The sequence below is a fragment of the Pleurodeles waltl genome, chromosome 12, assembly GCF_031143425.1.
Source record: "Pleurodeles waltl isolate 20211129_DDA chromosome 12, aPleWal1.hap1.20221129, whole genome shotgun sequence".
NCBI classification, from domain to species: domain Eukaryota; kingdom Metazoa; phylum Chordata; class Amphibia; order Caudata; family Salamandridae; genus Pleurodeles; species Pleurodeles waltl.
Genome location: NC_090451.1, coordinates 34,408,373 through 34,431,287, shown reverse-complemented (window position 1 = coordinate 34,431,287; position 22,915 = coordinate 34,408,373). Strand labels below are relative to the sequence as shown.

The window sequence follows — 22,915 nt, the reverse complement described above, 5'->3', positions numbered from 1 at the left end:
GCAAGACCTATTGCATTGCAAATGCTTGTTAGATGGATGTAGCCATGTATTCAGACTATACACTTATAACAGTGCAGGACAGTGGCTGAAGTGGGCGGACCCATTGCCCCATTCTGTACACAGCGACTGGAGGAAGTAAAATGTGAATGGTTCTTAAACAGGCCAATGAACGAACAGGGTTCACACAATCGGCCCTTACATTGTATGTAGATTTTTTTTAATTTGCTTTGGTCACATTAGGCTGGAGAGACAACTAAAGCCGTGTCTGGGCCGATCTGAAAAGAGGATCACCCAGAGGATGAAACTGGTAGGTGCCCAGCATCTTGGGGACATTTGCTTCTGGCATCTTCAAGGCCATATCCACTGCTCTTCTCACTGATCTGGAAACAGAGATTCCTTTTTTCTGGGCCCCTGAAGAGGAAGGGTTTTTCACCCGAGATGAGTCCGCCAGGCATGAACCCTTTGAGTGTTCCTGTGCACACCAGGGCAGGTTGGCTGTGTGCATTCCCATCACGCCCAGAGTCTTCAGACCTGATATGGTGGCGGCCACAGAAGGAGCCAATACTGGGGTCTCACCCAAGCTTCAGACACAGAGGGGCCATCTGTGGTGAACAGTGATGGGGGGTCTGTACATGGAGGACATCGGATGACCTCTGAGAGTGAGGACAGGGGACCTCCCTCATGCTGGCGTAGGAGACATTCACCTGGTGCTGTAGGTCGCAGACGCACCATGTAGGAAGTTGGCTCTGTATGTGCTATTTCAAAGTAAGGAATAGCATGCACAGAGTCCAAGGGTTCCCCTTAGAGGTAAAATAGTGGTAAAAAGAGATAATACTAATGCTCTATTTTGTGGTAGTGTGGTCGAGCAGTAGGCTTATCCAAGGAGTAGTGTTAAGCATTTGTTGTACATACACATAGACAATAAATGAGGTACACACACTCAGAGACAAATCCAGCCAATAGGTTTTGTATAGAAAAATATCTTTTCTTAGTTTATTTTAAGAACCACAGGTTCAAATTTAACATGTAATATCTTGTTTGAAAGGTATTGCAGGTAAGTACATTAGGAACTTTGAATCATTTCAATTGCATGTATACTTTTCAAGTTATTCACAAATAGCTATTTTAAAAGTGGACACTTAGTGCAATTTTCACAGTTCCTGGGGGAGGTAAGTTTTTGTTAGTTTTACCAGGTAAGTAAGACACTTACAGGGTTCAGTTCTTGGTCCAAGGTAGCCCACCGTTGGGGGTTCAGAGCAACCCCAAAGTTACCACACCAGCAGCTCAGGGCCGGTCAGGTGCAGAGTTCAAAGTGGTGCCCAAAACGCATAGGCTTCAATGGAGAGAAGGGGGTGCCCCGGTTCCAGTCTGCCAGCAGGTAAGTACCCGCGTCTTCGGGGGGCAGACCAGGGGGGTTTTGTAGGGCACCGGGGGGGACACAAGCCCACACAGAAATTTCACCCTCAGCGGCGCGGGGGCGGCCGGGTGCAGTGTTAGAACAAGCGTCGGGTTCGCAATGGAAGTCAATGAGAGATCAAGGGATCTCTTCAGCGCTGCAGGCAGGCAAGGGGGGGCTTCCTCGGGGAAACCTCCACTTGGGCAAGGGAGAGGGACTCCTGGGGGTCACTTCTGCAGTGAAAGTCCGGTCCTTCAGGTCCTGGGGGCTGCGGGTGCAGGGTCTTTTCCAGGCGTCGGGACTTAGGTTTCAGAGAGTCGCGGTCAGGGGAAGCCTCGGGATTCCCTCTGCAGGCGGCGCTGTGGGGTCTCAGGGGGGACAGGTTTTGGTACTCACAGTCGTAGAGTAGTCCGGGGGTCCTCCCTGAGGTGTTGGTTCTCCACCAGCCGAGTCGGGGTCGCCGGGTGCAGTGTTGCAAGTCTCACGCTTCTTGCGGGGAGATTGCAGGGTTCTTTAAAGCTGCTCCTTTGGATAAAGTTGCAGTCTTTTTGGAGCAGGTCCGCTGTCCTCGGGAGTTTCTTGTCGTCGTCGAAGCAGGGCAGTCCTCAGAGGATTCAGAGGTCGCTGGTCCCTTCGGAAGGCGTCGCTGGAGCAGAGTTCTTTGGAAGGCAGGAGACAGGCCGGTGAGTTTCTGGAGCCAAGGCAGTTGTTGTCTTCTGGTCTTCCTCTGCAGGGGTTTTCAGCTGGGCAGTCCTTCTTCTTGTTGTTGCAGGAATCTAATTTTCTAGGGTTCAGGGTAGCCCTTAAATACTAAATTTAAGGGCGTGTTTAGGTCTGGGGGGTTAGTAGCCAATGGCTACTAGCCCTGAGGGTGGGTACACCCTCTTTGTGCCTCCTCCCAAGGGGAGGGGGTCACAATCCTAACCCTATTGGGGGAATCCTCCATCTGCAAGATGGAGGATTTCTAAAAGTTAGAGTCACCTCAGCTCAGGACACCTTAGGGGCTGTCCTGACTGGTCAGTGACTCCTCCTTGTTATTCTCATTATTTCCTCCGGCCTTGCCGCCAAAAGTGGGGCCTGGCCGGAGGGGGCGGGCAACTCCACTAGCTGGAGTGTCCTGCGGTGCTGTGACAAAGGGGTGAGCCTTTGAGGCTCACCGCCAGGTGTTACAGCTCCTGCCTGGGGGAGGTGTTAGCATCTCCACCCAGTGCAGGCTTTGTTACTGGCCTCAGAGTGACAAAGGCACTCTCCCCATGGGGCCAGCAACATGTCTCTAGTGTGGCAGGCTGCTGGAACTAGTCAGCCTACACAGACAGTCGGTTAAGTTTCAGGGGGCACCTCTAAGGTGCCCTCTGGGGTGTATTTTGCAATAAAATGTACACTGGCATCAGTGTGCATTTATTGTGCTGAGAAGTTTGATACCAAACTTCCCAGTTTTCAGTGTAGCCATTATGGTGCTGTGGAGTTCGTGTTTGACAAACTCCCAGACCATATACTCTTATGGCTACCCTGCACTTACAATGTCTAAGGTTTTGCTTAGACACTGTAGGGGTACCATGCTCATGCACTGGTACCCTCACCTATGGTATAGTGCACCCTGCCTTAGGGCTGTAAGGCCTGGTAGAGGGGTGACTGACCTATACTTGCATAGGCAGTGAGAGGCTGGCATGGCACCCTGAGGGGAGTGCCATGTCGACTTACTCGTTTTGTTCTCACTAGCACACACAGGCTGGCAAGCAGTGTGTCTGTGCTGAGTGAGAGGTCTCCAGGGTGGCATAAGACATGCTGCAGCCCTTAGAGACCTTCCTTGGCATCAGGGCCCTTGGTACTAGAAGTACCAGTTACAAGGGACTTATCTGGATGCCAGGGTCTGCCAATTGTGGATACAAAAGTACAGGTTAGGGAAAGAACACTGGTGCTGGGGCCTGGTTAGCAGGCCTCAGCACACTTTCAATTGTAAACATAGCATCAGCAAAGGCAAAAAGTCAGGGGGCAACCATGCCAAGGAGGCATTTCCTTACACACCACCTTGGCCAGTCTTTGAGTTGGCCTTGAAGAAATGTAAATTACACTTGCACACATCATGTCATTTCAGGGATTGGGAGCTATGCTTGTTACGCCTGCAGTTACGCCATATTCTGTAAGCACACCACCGTCCATGGCGCAATTACAGTGCCGGACCATGGAAACTCCGCGAAGAACCAGAGCACGAATGGCTGCTGTTCGCGACAATTGTGGGTTTTGTACTATTTTTATGAAGCAAAATGTGCGTCACATGAAAACCTGAGGCAGGGAAGAATTTCATGCTAAAATATACAGCCAAATGACAGATTGGAATGTTGCATAATTATACCTAATTTCACATCGTTTTCCCGAAATTTTGCGTAATTTACCTACATGCCTGTCTTTGAGCTCCCGGTAAAAGAGGTGACCCCTCTTTTGAGACTGCATTGGACCTTCTACCGGAGTGGGAGGGCAAAAGCAAAGGGGGAGAAATCTTCCGGAACAAACGCTCTGCCAATGATGTGCACCTCTTGGAGGGACGGCAGTATGGCGCCCTGGCAAGTTCAGCTGTGCTAGAAGAGCGGGTCTGCCTTGTAATGTACTCTGAGCAGCGTGCCTCCATCCCTGGGAGTGACTGCAACCACACAAGGGAGCTCAGCCTCCGTCCCGGGGAGTGACTGCAACCACACAAGGGAGCTCAGCCTCCGTCCCTGGGAGTGACTGCAACCACACAAGGGAGCTCAGCCTCCATCCCTGGGAGTGACTGCTCCGAGAGCTCAGCCTGCCAGCGGGCCTGCCTTGTAATGTACTCTGAGCAGCGTGCCTCATCCCTGGGAGTGACTGCTCCGAGCAACCACACAAGGGAGCTCAGCCTCCATCCCTGGGAGTGACTGCAACCACACAAGGGAGCTCAGCCTCCATCCCTGGGAGTGACTGCTCCGAGCAACCACACAAGGGAGCTCAGCCTCCATCCCTGGGAGTGACTGCTCCGAGAGCTCAGCCTGCCAGCGGGCCTGCCTTGTAATGTACTCTGAGCAGCGTGCCTCATCCCTGGGAGTGACTGCTCCGAGCAACCACACAAGGGAGCTCAGCCTCCATCCCTGGGAGTGACTGCAACCACACAAGGGATCTCAGCCTCCATCCCTGGGAGTGACTGCTCCGAGAGCTCAGCCTGCCAGAGGGCCTGTTGCCAGCCTGCACCTCTGGTGATGCGTTGTTAGGCGGGGGACTGCATCTCCGGGTCCCAGCCCCGCCTGCCCCGGACCAGCTCTCAGGGCTCCTTGTCTCTCAGGGACGCGGTTCCCGGGAGCACCGCTCTCTTCATTGCAACATCTTGCATCAGACAAAGTGACGACACCTCGTCTGGTTCACAGCAGTGTGTGTGCGCCTGTGTGTAACTTAGCAACATAAGGATGCCATTCCTGACCCCAAGCAGCTCACTTTTAAAATGTTACCGAGTGCTGTGGTCAGTTTCAAGAATGTATTATTTCACATTCAAAAGCACATCCTGTTCCCCTTGCAATTGTTCATTTGCTTCATGCTTTAAAGCCAACTTTAACACCGCCAGTTCTGTGGGTTTTATAACGTGTAAAGGTTTTAGCAAGCTTCTCTAACACATAACAAAGGGCCTCAGCAGGGCAGCCTTCCCTAACACAAAGTATATGTAAAAGGTGTGGCAGAAGCAGGGGGAACATTGCATGGTTATGTCATACACATGCAACAGGTATAACACGGATAGTGTTGGCACAAGCTCCTCTTCCTCACAGAAGAAGTATAACACAGAGAATCATGGTGCAAGCTTCCCTTCCTCACAGACGAGGTACAACACAGGCAGTGACAGTGCAAGCTTCCCTTCCTCACAGAAGAGGTACAACACGGGTACTGACCATGCGAGCTTCCGTTTCTCACAGAAGAGGTACAACACAGGTACCTACTGTGCGAGCTTCCCTTCCTCACAGAAGAGATACAACACGGAAGTACTGACCGTGCCACTTCCCCTTCCTCACAGAAGAGGTACAACACAGGCAGTGACAGTGCGAGCTTTCCTTTCTCCCAGAAGAGGTACAACACGGGCACTCACCGTGTGAGCTTCCCTTCCTCACAGAAGAGGTACAACACGGGTACTGACCGTGTAACCTCTCCTTCCTCACAGAAGAGGTACAACACAGGCAGTGACAGTGCGAGCTTTCCTTCCTCACAGAAGAGGTACAACACGGGTAAGGACCGTGTGAGCTTTCCTTCCTCACAGAAGCGGTACAACACGGGTACTGACCGTGCAACCTCCCCTTCCTCACAGAAGAGGTACAACACAGGCAGTGACAGTGTGAGCTTCCCTTTCTCACAGAAGAGGTACAACACGGGTACTGACCGTGCAACCTCCCCTTCTTCACAGAAGAGGTACAACACAGGTACTGACCGTGCAAGCTTCCTTTCCTCACAGAAGATATACAACACGGTACGGACCGTGCAAGCTTCCCTTTCTCACAGAAGAGGTACAACACAGGCAGTGACAGTGCGAGCTTTCCTTCCTCACAGAAGAGGTACAACACAGGCAGTGACAGTGCGAGCTTCCCTGTCTCACAGAAGAGGTACAATACAGGCAGTGACAGTGCGAGCTTTCCTTCTTCACAGACGAGGTACAACACAGGTAGTGATGGTGCAAGCTTCCCTTTGTTACAGAAGAGGTACAACCTGGGTACTGACAGTGTGAGCTTCCTTTCCTCACAGACGAGATACAACACAGGTAGTGACCATGCAAGCTTTCCTTCCTCACAGAAGAGGTACAACAGGGGCACTGAACGTGCAAGCTTCCCTTTCTCATAGAAGAGGTACAACACATGTAGTGGCGGTGCAAGCGTCCCTTTCTTACAGAAGAGGTAAAACACAGGTAGTGGCGGTGCAAGCGTCCCTTTCTTACAGAAGAGGTACAACACAGGTAGTGGCGGTGCAAGCTTCCCTTTCTTACACAAGAGGTACAACACATGTAGTGGCGGTGCAAGCTTCCCTTTCTTACACAAGAGGTACAACACAGGTAGTGATGGTGCAAGCTTCCCTTTGTTACAGAAGAGGTACAACACATGTAGCGCCAGTGCAAGCTTCCCTTTCTTACAGAAGAAGTACAACACAGGTAGTGACCGTGCAAGCTTCCCTTTGCTACAGAAGAGGTACAATACAGGTAGTGACGATGCAAGCTTCCCTTTGCTACAGAAGAGGTACAACACAGGTAGTGACGATGCAAGCTTCCCTTTCTCACAGAAGAGTTAGAATACAAGTAATGACGGTGCGAGCTTCCCTTTCTCACAGAAGAGGTACAACACATGTAGTGGCGATGCAAGCTTCCCTTTCTCACTGAAGAGGTAGAACACAGGTAGTGATGGTGCGAGCTTCCCTTTCTCACAGAAGAGGTACAACACATGTAGTGGCAGTGCAAGCTTCCCTTGGCTACAGAAGAGGTACAACACAGGTAGTGACAATGCAAGCTTCCCTTTGCTACAGAAGAGATACAACACATGTAGTGACGGTGCAAGCTTCCCTTTGCTACAGAAGAGGTACAACACATGTAGTGGCGGTGCAAGCTTCCATTTGCTACAGAAGAGATACAACACATGTAGTGGCTGTGCAAGCTTCCCTTTCTTACAGAAGAGGTACAACACAGGTAGTGACGATGCAAGCTTCCCTTTACTACAGAAGAGGTACAACACTGGTAGTGACGATGCAAGCTTCCCTTTGCTACAGAAGAGGTACAACACAGGTAGTGACGATGCAAGCTTCCCTTTTCTACAGAAGAGGTACAACACATGTAGTGGTGGTGCAAGCTTCCCTTTTCTACCGAAGAGGTACAACACATGTAGTGGTGGTGCAAGCTTCCCTTTTCTATAGAAGAGGTACAACACATAGTGGCGGTGCAAGTTTCCCTTCCTTACAGAAGAGGTACAGCTTGTACATAAACAGTGCACGCGTACCTCCCTCACTGACCATGAGCTGCTAGGGCAGCAGCAGTGCCAGCTTCATCTCTTACACAACACACACCTCTAGGGCAGCGATTGACAAGCTTCTCTCTTTCACAGGGCAGATACAAATCTGACCACAGGAGTTTAATCCTTGCTTCCTCGCAGAAAAGTTACAATATGGCAGCAACAAAAGAAGCATTTACTCTCCCAAACGGCCCCGTAGTGCAAGCACAAAGCCTTATGTACAGGAGCACACAAACACAACACACACAAACCATGCGCCGTGCACATCGCGAAGAACTTTAGGGACGCACAGACAGCATAAACGCACGTGGTGCACCTGATCCATAGTGCTGAAAGTTAGACATAAATTTAGATTGGATTTTATAAAGCACTCTCACACACAGGCCTCTTGGCGCTCGAATGAAGGTGAAGCAGAAAACAGCAAATAGCAACCCGTCAAACAGCCATGTTTTAATGAACTCCCTGGACATTTGGAGTTGTGCTAAAGATTGAATCTTTTGAGGAAGGACATTCCATAAACGAGGAGCAGGTAAATAAAAGGCAGAACCACCGAAGAGGTGGCGACAGAATCGAGGCGCTGTAAGAGGAACATATACACACACACAAGGGCCATCGGACGAGCACTGAAATAGTGATGAAAGCTCACAGTGGGAGCAAGAAAGCTACACAAACAGTACATCGTGTTTGAAGTTACAACACACTCAATCAATCAATCAGGATTTATAAAGCGCAGCAAATCACCCATGAAATACCCACATACACCGTCCGTGGGCGCGGTGCTGACAGAATAACACAACCACACTGTGCTGACCGTGCTTGGAGGGTGGTGAAACATACACAAAACATGCACCCTGCCCTTTATGCATACACACACAGACACACACGCAAAGCACCCCCCATGGGATATTGTGAAGGCGCTAACAAAAGACAAAGTTGTGTTTAGGTAAAAAAATATCACAACGGCTGCAGGCTTCACTTGACAACACTGTTCTTGTGCCCCAGCGTGACGGGCACCAGGTGCCTGGTTCACGTCCCCATCAGGGCCAGAGCCTGATCTCAGTGGCGCCCTTGACAGGGTGGAGTGGGTCTGCACACAAGGTCTCCTAAGCATCAAATGTTCCAGCATCTCCAGCTCTTCAGACTGCTTTGTACATAACACTCACTGCTAAGACACAGGCAGAAGAAGAAATACCGGTCCTGTTCTTTTGGGATATTTTCAAGAAACATTTTGATATGAATAAAAGATTACATCTAAATGACAAAGGGATGTTTGCCTGCCTTGCCAAACACAATTAAACCTCAGATGGTACCCAGCGGGACTGAGAGCCACTGGGATGTGTAAACATGCACTTAACTACGCCTACTTCCCTATGACTAGGGCTCGGGAGGGGGCTGGACTAGACCAACAAGCACAGTTGACGTTTTACAGGCTTGTTCTATATAAATTGTAAAATTGAACCGTGGCTGGCACTCAGCCTTTCACTTTATTTCTAAGTAGCCCACCGACCTCACTACACAAGTACATTTTTTAAGCGTCGGATGTAGCAGCTGTAATGGACAAAGCCAAAATGATTGGCTTTGCCAATGCTCGTTGAAACCTTGGTGCTGAAGAATTTCAGCCCAGAAGAGTGTTGGGGCAGACATAAATACCAAACCGTGCATGTCTCTAAATTATGCAAGTTGTACACCTAACACTCCGGTGTGCTTTCGCTTGTCTTTACTAAGAAATGCTACACATATCCCCATGTAGTGAGTATGGTTACACAGGAGGGAGGGTGCCCGTGTGTTTGTAGTGAAAAACATACCCCAAAAGTAACTTTGGGAGGCCTGCCGACAAGGCGTGATTGTTCAAAAGAGGGATGATGAGGAATTTGAGCAAATTTAAATGAAGGCCACATAAAATAAACCACATTAATTAGGTGTAGTTTCTGTTTATTATAACTACATGCAGTCTTGCCCTCGTTACACTGTTAGTACTTTAAAGCAGAACCAAAAAAGCAATATTAAAAAAAAAGGGTAATGTTATTTCACTCTCTCTGGGTTTTAATCAATTTTCCCTCTTTCCCACTTCCGGTTTGGGGCTGCACATGAACCTCATGAGTTCAGCACCCTATTTTCTTGGATTCGTCTACATGCATCAGATCCAGCAAAAGTGGTATGTGGGGTCACATGTGCCTTGTTTTCACTTGTACCCGATACTTGGGCAGGGGGGACCTCTTTAGGGTCTGACCAAGGTGTCTGGAGAAAGTGTTGCTTAATTATGACACATAGAGCTTTAAAAAGACTCGTATGGAAAGAATTCCATAGACCTCAATTACGGTTACCCTTGTTTGAGGCATCATTAAATGTGATCATGTATTAACTTATTAATGTATAAATTGATTTGTTTATGTCATCTGTTCTAAGACGGTGCCCTAGTGCTCAGGAGACCAAAGACCTCATTTAGATGTTGGCAGAGGGGGTGCTCCGTCCCAACGGTGATGGATATCCTGTCCGACGAAATCTATATCCCATAGAATACGATGGGATTTAGATTTTGGTGCATCATCTGCTGAAATCTAGATCAGATCCCAAGTCGAGAAAGATACATTGGGTGTGCCTACAGAGAAGAGGACATCTAAGCGCTATAACAGAAGCTGACGTAAGGAAGGCAGCCAATCAAGATTCACCCTTACTTGGCAGTCACTTAAACCCTTAGAAATCACTACTGTCCTGGACTACTAGGGGGCAGGCCTGCCACAGTTCACTCCAGGGGTTAGCAGCAGGAATTGCCAGGGATGCCGATCACAACGAGCCTTGCAGTGACATGTCGCGGATAGAGAAACTCGACATCCACGTATCCATAACTACAGCCTTGCAGTGACACGGAAGAAGTAGAAACTCTGTGTCTACGTATTACCAGTCTTACCAATGTCTTATCAACTATTCTCTCTGCAGGGAATTACTCTGGATTTTCAACCCTGTACCTTTGCTCAATTGTATCAAAGTCCTCATTGGGCGAATTTACGCTGCACTTAGAATATTGGCAAACTCGTAACACACGCAGCACGGAGAGGGTTTTGTAGACCTGTGAGAGTCGAAGAGGAGGAAGAAGGGCTCAAGAGGGCTGTCAATCACCCCAGAAAGATGGAGGATGATGGATCAGAAGAGATCAATGTTCTATCTTGATTCCCTAAGGGCGCAAGCCCTCGGCGAGCACGCTTCAATCCGTGTCTGCTTCACTTGCAATCCTGGAGCCTTGAATGTGCTTATGCTAACAGCAGATGACAGCCACGGGCTCCCATCAGCCTCCCTCCGCTCTACCGGGTGCCACCGAGAACATGCCCCAGGGGAGATGGAGATCTGGTGGTGGAGGAGACACCAGACAGATGGAGATGGGAGGAAGGAGTGCAGAAGGGGGGGTGCACTGTGGAGCAAACACAGCCTCCCCCCCAGAGAGTCACGACAAAGAGATGCCTGCTGTTGAAACAATCAACCAATGTCTCCTCTGCAGGTATAAATTCAATAATCAATCAACAGCAAGTCGGGCCACTGGCTGGATCTTACGTGCACCACAAAGCGACAGGCGCTCAGTCAAAAGACCCCCACTCTGCAACCACAGCCCATCACCTCCCTGATCAGCTGGAATCTCAGCAATGGCTCCTCTTACACAACTGGTGTCTTCCCAAGCTCTCTATTCATGCCTCCAAACCACACTCTCTCCAATAGGATCCTTCGGTGTCCTGTGTAAAGTCACTCTCAAACCTCACTCCTTCTGAACCACCTGTATCAGTCCCTTCACATATCACAGCTTGGTGCTCAGTCCTAAAATCTCCCCCAGACAAGCTGAGACATTGCCCCTTCTGTGTCTGCCCTCCCTCCGAACCTGCCTCTCTCTGCTCTCACTCCACAGCTAATAATGTGCTCTCCCCATCTCCCACCACCCCTCTCCCCTCCCCTGAGTTCCTCGCTCATCTCTACCGCAAAGAGTGCACTCCCTTCCGCTAACTACCCACCGGTACTCCCAGGAGAAAGCCCCTACCGAGCAACACTCCATCCCCATCACTACCGTCTCTGCAGCTCCCCCCTCCTGCCAGCATCTCCTCACCCCCACCTTCCCGTCAACCTTCGCTGACCAATCACCGAGCACGACGTATGACGTGTCGAGAACGTAAAAACCAGCCCCTCGCTTACTCCCAGACTGAATATGATTCTATAAGTGTGCCACCACTCTGTGAGCTCTTAAGCAATTACCAAGCTTTAGAGCATCGATGTGTAGAAAATGTGAATTATTTGCAATGTAGGCAGCTTGGGGCAGACCAAGTGTACTTCATCAGGGGTGTTGCATCACCTTGGTAGAGACTTTTCAGAACTTGTGAATGCCTTGCTCAGCCTGGCCTCGGGCACCAGAGCCTCACAAGCCGGAGCCCAGAGTCACAGGTAATGATGTCCTCAGTGCCTGAAGAGTGACTGCCAGGGCTACTACTGAGTCAAACACTGCAGTTTTACTCCCAGAGGAATCATTCGCTAGGAATCAGTCACCAGCTTCTTGTACTGAATAGAAACCATCGGTAGACTGAATTAATTTTGAAAAAGCACTATTGAAAAACAAAATAGACAGAAAGACTACAATGCACAAAAGGCCAGTTTCCCAAGCCAAAGGATAAATGTGTTTATCTTAAGAAATCAACAATCTTTATCAATACTGATGCAAAATAATGACCACTGAACAACTGTGTGTTTTTCATCTTTTTTTTCTAGACTTACTCAATCCTCCTTATTCCCAAAATTAATTTAATCGAGCAACGGTAAATATGAACTAATTGAAAACATTTTGTGATTTCCTAGGGAGTAGCTCCTCTTGGGGGGGTTCTCATTCACTGATAGGGCTGCCCTTGATGAGTCATCCTTTGCAGGTAATTCACTCATAAGCTTCAGTGATGTCAGTGTTATGCAATGGGACCCCCGGCTCGTGGTCCAGCTTCCTTGGAACCCAGCGTACATAGACAGAGGGTAGTCACTTGGGCATTTCCCCTGACATGCCCCCACAACCCACCCGTTTTCTGAACCTGTGGTATTTCCCACCTCCTCTCCCATCCCCCATACCAGTGGTATGTCCCATTTCCAAATCTTATTTCTAGAGCAAGGATAGTTCACATCTGTCCACCCGCTCTGTAGAACAGCAGTTCCACCCAAGCCCACCCATTTTCCAGTCCAATAATATCCCCCCGCGCCTATTTTTACCCAAGGGTGTTTCACATGTGCCCTTCAACTCTCCAAGAAAAAGGCGCTACCCTTCTGGCTGCAAGTTTCCTAGTACTTTGCCATTTCTCTTCTGCCCAGCAATCTTTTCGAACAATTGTGATTTCCATCAGGCAGCCAGTTCTCTATAAAGATAACACAATGTTCCCATACACACAACCACTCTCCAGAGCTGTGAAATTTCTTATCTCTACGTCCATTTTGTAGAAGAGCTGTGTTTGTGAAAACATAACATTTCTCACCTGCCCTTGGGGTTCTCTAGAAGAATGTGTTTTCCATCTGCACATCCATTCTGTGGCCCCGCCTCACTTCTTCCGTGGCACTCATTCCAAAGCTCGGGAATGTTCCACATCTGACCTCAGACTAGCCAACTAACTGGGGATCCAGTCTACCAATGCTGTTTCCCAACTACCCCCTCTAGAACAGTGACCCTTCACCCCTGTCTCGACATTCTACACCAGTGGTCTTCGAACTTTTTAAAGTATTAGAAGTGGGGACGAGGGTTTTGAAGAGTATTTGGAGTGCCTTCCCCTTTGACACATACTCCCAGCTTGGATATAAATCACAGAACATGTCAGTGATGGCCCAAGACACAGCTGTTTACTGTTGCTATATTCTCAGCTTAAAGCAAAGCCCTGTTATCAGCTTAATGCTTCTACTGGCCAGAGCCTGGCAACCCCTCCCCGGGATCACTTGAGGCCCCCCAACTTTGAAGACCCCTGTTCTACACCCCTTTCCTCTTCTCGTTTTATCCCATTTGCATATGTAAATGAAAGGTAGTCAGGTACACCGAACCCAAGTCTGTACCTGGCCTAGAGCTGCCAGTGGTGTCCCCCCAGCAGGGCAGAGCTTGGCACCATCACTGCCCCTACTGCAGGGGAGGCACAGTGAGGAGGTGGCAGACTGGACGGGCAGTGTGTGGGCAGAGAGTGACCGCTCTCACCAGCAGCTTGAGCTGCATGGCTCCAGGGTAGGGGGAAGCGGGCGCCCTGCTCCCCGGAGTCTGCGACTAGTAGGGCAGTGCACGGGGGACGCCCACCCGGCGACATGGCGGTGGACTCCAACTCTGCCCAGCTACTGCCCGGCTGGTACCCGTGCCAAGGGCTCTGATGCAGGGAGATGTGGCCCGAGTGAGTCCTCCTGACTTACTCCTGAAATGGAGGCAGAAGCCAGAAGTACTTTAAGAGTAGGACACAGCAGAATCTTTGTGAAGAGGGCCCAAAGTCTTAACACTACTACTGCTACTAATACTACTTCAACTGTTACTACTACTTCTGTTCCTAATGCTCCTACTACGACTACTAATACTCATACCGTTACTACTACGACAGCTGCTACTACTACTACTGTTGTAGGACCACAGGTTCTGCTGCTACTAGTACTAATATTAGTACTGCTTTTGACTGCTACTAGTACTACCACTGCTACCTCTGCTGCTACTAGTATTGCTGCTGCCACTACTACTCCTACTACTGAAGCTACTACTACTGATGCTACTAGTACTGCTACTACTGTTACCACTACTACTGTTATTAATACTGCTACCACTACTACTACTGTTACTGCTGCTAGTACTGTTACCTCTGCTACTACTGCTGCTGCATCTAGTACTGCCGCTACTACTGTTACCACTACTACTTTGACGAATGCTACTATTTGTGCAGCTACTACTGTTACCACTACTGGTTCTACTCAATCAATCAATCAGTCATTTGTAGAGTGCGCTACTCACCCGCTAGGGTCTCAAGGCGCTGAGACTACTGTTACTACTGCTACTACTACTGTTACCACTACTACTAATCCTAATCCTTGTACTGCTACTACTGTTACCACTACTGATACTACTGTTACCACCACTACTGCCATTACCACCACTACTACTACTACTGCTGCTGCTACTAATACTGCTGCTACTACTACTCTTACCACAACTATTACTACTGTTACCACTACTACTACTAATGCTGTTACTACTTTTACTAATACTGTTACCACTACTACTGTTACTATTACTGCTACCACTACTACTACAGTTAATACTGCTAGTACTGTTACCACTACTACTGCTGCTACTGTTACCACAACTACTGTTACCACTACTACTACTGTTACCACTACTACTAAAGCTGTTACCACTGTTACTACTACTGTTACCACTACTACTGTTATTAATACTGCTACTACTACTACTACTACTGCTACTACTACTGTTGCCACTACTACTACTAATACCACTACTGTTACTACTACTACTAATCCTAATGCTTGCACTGCTACTACTGTTACAGCTACTACTGTTACCACCACTACTGCCATTACCACCACTACTACTGCTGCTATTACTGCTGCTGCTACTAGTACTGCTGCTGCTACTACTGTTACCACAACTACTACTACTGTTACCACTATTACTACTGATGCTGTTGCCACTTTTACTAATACTGCTAACACTACTACTACTGTTACTAATACGGCTACCACTACTACTACTGCTGCTGCTACTAGTACTGCCACTACTACCAGTTACTGCTGGTACCGCTACTAACACTTTTACTTTTGCATCCTCTGCTTCCTTAACTAATACGCCTGATACTGCTACTAGTACTAAAGCTGTTTAGGCTGCTGCTACTAATAACAATAACCGCACCTGCACAGTAACAGCAAAACTAGTCAGAATATAAACTTTGGTTGTTACACAAATGATTAATTTTATTAGCATTATTCTGATATTAAATACGATTTTAGCAATTTAAGTAGCTATCGTGAGTTTTAATAATAATGTTACTGCTACTGATCATACTGATCGAATTATTATTTAACAAAATTCTAATAATAATGATAATAATATTAATAGGAATGCAATCACTACCTTATTGATAGTATTGTCATTAATACACCAATTATCACTAACTTGATTGTTGCCCTTTTTATGACATCATCACCAACTTTATTATTTTTAATACACTAGTAGTACAGCTACTAACAATAATAATAACAATAATATCAATAGCGTTTGTTTTTCTAATAACATTTAAATTTGTAATAGTAAAATTAGAAACATGGTACTAAATTTGAAAAAAATAGTGATTTTATTTATTATTATAATCTTGTTGTTGTTATAAATGATACTATAACTACAACTACTAGTGCCGCTATTATTACTATCATTTTCATTCTGAGTCGCTGTTCTTGTTATGATCAGTGATGTGATTATCAGTAGTATTATTATCATAGTTGTTACTTTCTTTGTTATCATTGATGATACTATCGCTGCAACTAATGGTACCACTAATGATAGTGACATCTCACGTTTGATGTAGCGCTGACTCCTACGTCAACTCGGTATTCCTATTCCCCATCTCGGTGGCACGCTCGAGCAAGCTCCATTTTTTGCGTAGGTAGGTACGAGGCAGTGAGATCGACCACCCGCAAGCTCCCCGTTGGCCCGCGGTGCTAGCCGTCGATTGCAAGTGCCCTCGAGGTGGATTCCGGCTGACAAATCCCACTTCCTTGCTTTATTGATTATGCATCAATAATAGTGTGAATCTGGAATCAATCAATGGCTGCAGTTGTAGCGTGCCGTCCACCCCTTTGTTCACAAGAGCGATGGGTGGGGAGTCTGAGCCCCCCCCCCCCACCTAAGTCCCACAGACATCGAGTTGAATCCTTACCGCGGATTCCGTCCCACAGTTATTCCGGCGTTTACTAAGGGCCTGATTTAGCGTTTGGTGGATGGATTACTGCATCACAAACATGATGGATATTCCATCCACCTTCTTACGATTCCCGTAGGATATAATGGGATCGTAATACGGCAGACGGGATATATGTCATGTTTCTGACAGATTAACCCCATACGCCAAACTCTAAATGATGCCATGTGTCACTCAGATATGCTTTCAGATCAAAGGAACAGTTAAAAGGCCACCTGTCGACCCTTGGATTTAGAATAAATTTAAGGAGATGAAGTATAAAGTTTTTGATAGAATGGAGCATTTTGTTTGAAACACTGTATTTTTTTATGCAGGGAGGGTTGTTTATGGGTCCCACCTACGTCACCAGTGGCCCCTGGTGTCATGCGCAGGTCGGAGATTCAAGCCCGCATTTGTCCTGAAAATTTGGAAAAGTTCATGAAGATGGACCGCTTTAAAAGGACCCAATTTTTTAAATCTCTAAGACTCTTGGGAAACATTTAGCTGTCTCTGAACACTCTTGATTTTAAAATCTCTCTGATCTGCAACTATTCTAGAATTTGTTAGACTTTTCAAAAACTTTTTGATGCCTTGTAACCAAGACTCCGTCTTTCCCAATCCCGCTCATAACACCTGGATTCTTAAATCCCTCTTTTGTTTTGAAAGGTTATGTCCTCCCTACAACACCCTAGATTATGGAGCCTCTTATCATTTTGAAAGTCTCCGATATCTATTCGGAAGTACTCCAGGCACTGTCTAAACCCATAGCTCCCCTATAATGAATTCTCCATTCTGAAATCTATCGCAGAAGTCTAAAGGCACTTCTTGCATCTCTGGTACCTCTCAAGGGTTTAATTACCCTTCAACATGCCTTTCATTAAGAGAATCCCACAAACAAGAAGGGCTGAGGATTTACGGTAAACACCTTCTCAGAAGTGACATACTCTTCGAAGAGGGAGTGTCTGCTCCTGAAGAAAAACCCTTATGTAACTATGGGTATTGCCTGGAAGAGATGGTCTTCTTGACTCACCTGTCATGAAACAATACCTGTTGTCTTATCAAAAAGATAGGTTCTATCCTTACAGACAATTTATTGTTTATTCTTGGAAATTCTTCAAAAGAGCAGACAGCTGCTGAATTCAATCTATCCTGAAGGGGCAAGTGTTTTCTATGAGATGGCAAATGTTTTGGACCACCAGAGGTACCTATTTAACCTGTTCATGTAACTGTGTTAAGTATCACATAAACCACATGTGGGTGACTATTTGTGAATTGTGCACACTCCCAAATACTTTAAAAGTCTTGGTGGCTGGATTAGTTAGCAACAGTCCAGGATTCTTTTTAAATTAATTATTGGTAGGTTTCTGGGATATATGCCTTAGATAAATGGACATTCAATTAATCTACAACCCGTAGTAATGCTGAAATCAGGTGAAACTGAGGCCCTCGAAGATTGTACAAGGCACACATGATGTTCAAGGAATTTGCTTTGCAGTAATTTATATCCCATCAGAAAGCAGAGATTGTTTTGGACTAAACCAAGCTAAGGGCTTCGCGGGGGAGCTGAAGGGAGCCATGGAAACACTGTGTTCGCACTTACATTCTCCCCCAGCTGGTAAACATGGGACCCTTGAAAAGCACAGAGGTTCCGTTGCACACTTGTCAGCAGTGCCCATTACTGTAAGGTTCACGCAAGCACCCCCTCGCCCGCTGCCACCCCTGGAGGCAGCTAATCTTAAATTCTCAGCAGGCACCAAGCCTCAGCCCAGAGGAGGCAGCTCGCGTGCAACAAGGAGGAGGCAGTTCTTGGAACCGGCGGCACTCACAGGTACTCCCTGGAGCAGCGGGCGGTCGGAGAAGGAAAACAAAAGCAGATTAATGAGCACAGAGGCAAGGCGGCACTGGCACAAGGCGCGCAGGCGGCGCGGAGGAGGGTGCATGCTGGCTCTTGTCATCTGGGCATGCGCCGGCCAACTTGGGTGAGCTGCCCTGTGCTGAGCTCCAGGTGTGGGCAGCTTTGACTATGGTGTACCAGGAAGTGGCCTTGAGAGTGTGGGAGCACATGCAGGAGGAAGGATGCTGCCTATCTTATCATCTGGGCCTATGTCGGCCATCTTGGGTGAGCTGCCCTCTGCTGAGCTCCAGGGGTGGGCAGCTTTGACTATGGTGTACCCGGAAGTGGCATTAAGAGTGTGGGGGCACATGCAGGAGGAAGGATGCTGCCTATCTTATCATCTAGGCCTATGTCCGCCATCTTGGGTGAGCTGCCCTCAGCTGAGCTCCAGGGGTGGGCAGCTTTGACTATGGTGTACCCGGCAGTGGCATTAAGAGTGTGGGGGCACATGCAGGAGGAAGGATGCTGCCTATCTTATCATCTGGGCCTATGTCCGCCATCTTGGGTGAGGTGCCCTGTGCTGAGCTCCAGGGGTGGGCAGCTTTGACTATGGTGTACCCGGAAGTGGCATTAAGAGTGTGGGAGCACATGCAGGAGGAAGGATGCTGCCTATCTTATCATCTGGGCCTATGTCGGCCATCTTGGGTGAGCTGCCCTCTGCTGAGCTCCAGGGGTGGGCAGCTTTGACTATGGTGTACCCGGAAGTGGCATTAAGAGTGTGGGGGCACATGCAGGAGGAAGGATGCTGCCTATCTTATCATCTGGGCATGCGTCGGCCATCTTGGGTGAGCTGCCCTCTGCTGAGCTCCAGGGGTGGGCAGCTTTGACTATGGTGTACCCGGAAGTGGCATTAAGAGTGTGGGGGCACATGCAGGAGGAAGGATGCTGCCTATCTTATCATCTGGGCCTATGTCCGCCATCTTGGGTGAGCTGCCCTCAGCTGAGCTCCAGGGGTGGGCAGCTTTGACTATGGTGTACCCGGAAGTGGCATTAAGAGTGTGGGGGCACATGCAGGAGGAAGGATGCTGCCTATCTTGTCATCTGGGCCTATGTCGGCCATCTTGGGTGAGCTGCCCTCAGCTGAGCTCCAGGTGTGGGCAGCTTTGACTATGGTGTACCCGGCAGTGGCATTAAGAGTGTGGGGGCACATGCAGGAGGAAGGATGCTGCCTATCTTATCATCTGGGCCTATGTCGGCCATCTTGGGTGAGGTGCCCTGTGCTGAGCTCCAGGGGTGGGCAGCTTTGACTATGGTGTAGCCGGAAGTGGCATTAAGAGTGTGGGGGCACATGCAGGAGGAAGGATGCTGCCTATCTTGTCATCTGGGCCTATGTCGGCCATCTTGGGTGAGCTGCCCTCAGCTGAGCTCCAGGTGTGGGCAGCTTTGACTATGGTGTACCCGGCAGTGGCATTAAGAGTGTGGGGGCACATGCAGGAGGAAGGATGCTGCCTATCTTATCATCTGGGCCTATGTCGGCCATCTTGGGTGAGGTGCCCTGTGCTGAGCTCCAGGGGTGGGCAGCTTTGACTATGGTGTACCCGGAAGTGGCATTAAGAGTGTGGGGGCACATGCAGGAGGAAGGATGCTGCCTATCTTATCATCTGGGCCTATGTCCGCCATCTTGGGTGAGCTGCCCTCAGCTGAGCTCCAGGGGTGGGCAGCTTTGACTATGGTGTACCCGGAAGTGGCATTAAGAGTGTTGGGGCACATGCAGGAGGAAGGATGCTGCCTATCTTGTCATCTGGGCCTATGTCCGCCATCTTGGGTGAGCTGCCCCCTGCTGAGCCCCAGGGGTGGGCAGCTTTGACTATGGTGTACCCGGAAGTGGCATTAAGAGTGTGGGAGCACATGCAGGAGGAAGGATGCTGCCTTTCTTGTCATCTGAGCCTGGGTCGGCCATCTTGGGTGAGCTGCCCCCTGCTGAGCCCCAGGGGTGGGCAGCTTTGACTATGGTGTACCCGGAAGTGGCATTAAGAGTGTGGGAGCACATGCAGGAGGAAGGATGCTGCCTTTCTTGTCATCTGAGCCTGGGTCGGCCATCTTGGATGCGCTGCCCCCTGCTGAGCTCCAGGGGTGGGCAGCTTTGACTATGGTGTACCCGGAAGTGGCCTTGACTGTGGGGGCACATAGAGGAGGGTGGGGGCTGGCTCTCTTGTCATCTGGGCATGGGTCGGCCATCTTGGATGCGCTGCCCCCTGCTGAGCCCCAGGGGTGGGCAGTTTAGCTGGGTTGTGTCCTGACCCCGGAAGTGGTCTTGTGAGAAGGTGAGAGCAGTGGAGGCCCATGTGAAGAGAGTGGGGGACGGAGTGCGGTGTTTGTTCCTGCACAACATGGAACCTAAGAAGCTGTGATGTCATTGGGAAGGGGCTTCAGGGAGGCATGATAGAACAGGAGAAAGGTCACGGGGTGATGACGAGGCTGGTGGAGGGTCCGAGGGATGAGAAACAGCACAGACACACTGAAGGGGGCACTAACCGCCCCCACAGCCGCCAGTCATTGGCTGCTCGTCTGCAGAAGGCAAATATGGAAGGAACGCTGCATCCACATAGAGCTTTGAGGGAGAGGGTAAGAGGCAGACATAGAGGTGTTGGGGGGGGGGGGGGGGGGGCGTAGACCAGGAAAGGAAACTCCTTAAACAGTCGTGGGGGGGAGTGGGGTGGTGTACAGCTGCCTCTGTCCCTTCTCTTCTCGGGGCCCGTCCTGTGCTGCCTCCTCTGAATGCCAAAACAGTAAAGTGTTCCCAGAACATCGCCCCACGTGTCTTAACCCCTCCCACCCCCGCATTCAGCCCTTGTGCCATGTGGGCTCTGCCATGTGGGTGAAGCTGGTGTCTGCTGACTATCAGTGGGCATCAGTGGCGGAGGTAGGGGGAGATGACGAGGCCGACTGACCCATGCGTGTCACATGCCCCGCCCCCGGGCCCCTGGGCTGCTCCATGCCCTGGACTGGCCCAGAAGCACCTAGCCTGGGTAGGTAGGTGGGCATCAGTGTCAGCCCCCCCCCCCCCCTGAAGTACCCCATACACACATCTCAACCAAGCGCTGGCCCTGAATGTGACCCCAAGCCTCCCCAGTGAAATCCCGCTACGTCTGCAGAGTAACATTGTGACCTGCGGCAAATTTGCTCAGGGCAAGGGGCAGCCTGGCTTTGAGGCACTTGGAAACTTTAGGTACCCCAGGGGTTTGCATCTGATAACCCAGTAGGGGAGGCCAGGAGGGTCATATATAACACAGGGTTGTGTTTATAAGTTCGAAAACCAGGGCCCACCGTTCCATAAGTCCAAGGCCCCCTATCCAGATGCCCCTTGACCCCATCTTCTAGAGCTGCACGAGTCCTACACACGCAGAGCTATTCAGGGGGGAACCACAGGGAAGCCACCTCATCTGATACGCTATGTGTGATCTTGGGAAGAGAGTTAAGTTATGCGTGTCGCATCAGCTGCCCCCGCCGGAAGTGCTTAGAGGCTTGATATCTGATTAGAGGAATCGCTACGTTAAAAGGAAAGCTGTGAAAAGGAGGACTGGCTGCCCCTGGGCTTTTAACCCAAGCTCTCCTTGCAAACGCACACCCACAGCTGTCCAGGAGTGAGACTGAAGGGGGTGTCCGCACAGGACAAGGGCTCCTGTGAGCTGCCTACAGCGGTGGCCTCCCCCCTCTCTGGCACAGGAAACGTCTCTGCGCCCCCCTGCTCTCACTGCGTGTGCACTATCGCCCTGTGGGGGGGGCGCTGCGCACCAGATAAACACCAGCGCTCAGACAGGAGCCCCCAGATGGATACGCACTTTCACCCACTTGACATGTACAGAATATTGACCAGTTTCATGAAAAGAAAACGATAACATTCCAACCCCCTGCTGATTTTGTAAAGTTTGTTTGGAAGTTATTTTTTTAATGATTCCAAATTAGAGACACTCAACTGCTTTAAAACTATGTGGGGACCATTTGAAAAAGAGTGCACGGAGCCCGTTTAAAAGAGTCTATTATTTTATAAGAAAAACTGCCGAAGTATTTCAGAAATGACAGATCTCTGTAGCAATGTCATAGGACTCTTAAACAGACTGCGAGGATAGTCTGGAAATGCACAGAACTCTACAAAAGTGCAGAAGTTTTATGAAAGTGCACGTTCATCTTTACCAACTGGAAAAGACTGTGAAATGTGCATAATTCGCCTAAAAGTGCGCACAACTCTTTAAAAACGTGAAATATATCTAACAATAACAAGGAACTCTTTGGTTGTTTTATAAACGCCAAATTACATGAAAAGTGTACAGAAAGCATGAAGGTATGTTTTTACTCACTCCATATAAAGTCAATAAAACACTTTTCAGGGGTGTGTAAAGATCTTTAAAAAAGAGCACACCTTTCTTACATTCTTTCTGAACTAGATTCATTAGAATGGATATATATATATATGTATATATAAAGAGTATATTGTTATTGATTCTGGAATTGATCATCTGGTGGGCACACTGCCCACTAGTGAGCTTTGGGTATCATCTGGGGGTCTAGACCACCTGCCTGGTAACGGCAGGAAGGCCCTTGTCCAGAACACATCTGAATTCCGTGTGTGGGTGGAGATGACCCTATGTTTATAAATTCCAATATCTCTTTGGATATTTAGTTTCGAAACCTGTGGGTCCCACTGTCATGAAAGTTCAGGTTTTCAGTGTGGAGGCCAGAGCCGCAAAGGGTCTTGACTGAGTGGAGTTGGGGG

At 49.0% G+C, this 22,915-nt stretch overlaps 1 protein-coding gene across 2 annotated transcripts in view; it reads right to left on the bottom strand.

The window, feature by feature from the left end:
- KCNN1 (potassium calcium-activated channel subfamily N member 1) overlaps positions 1-22,915 on the bottom strand; it is a 214,374-nt gene that overhangs the window by 67,088 nt on the left and 124,371 nt on the right. The window lies entirely within an intron of this gene.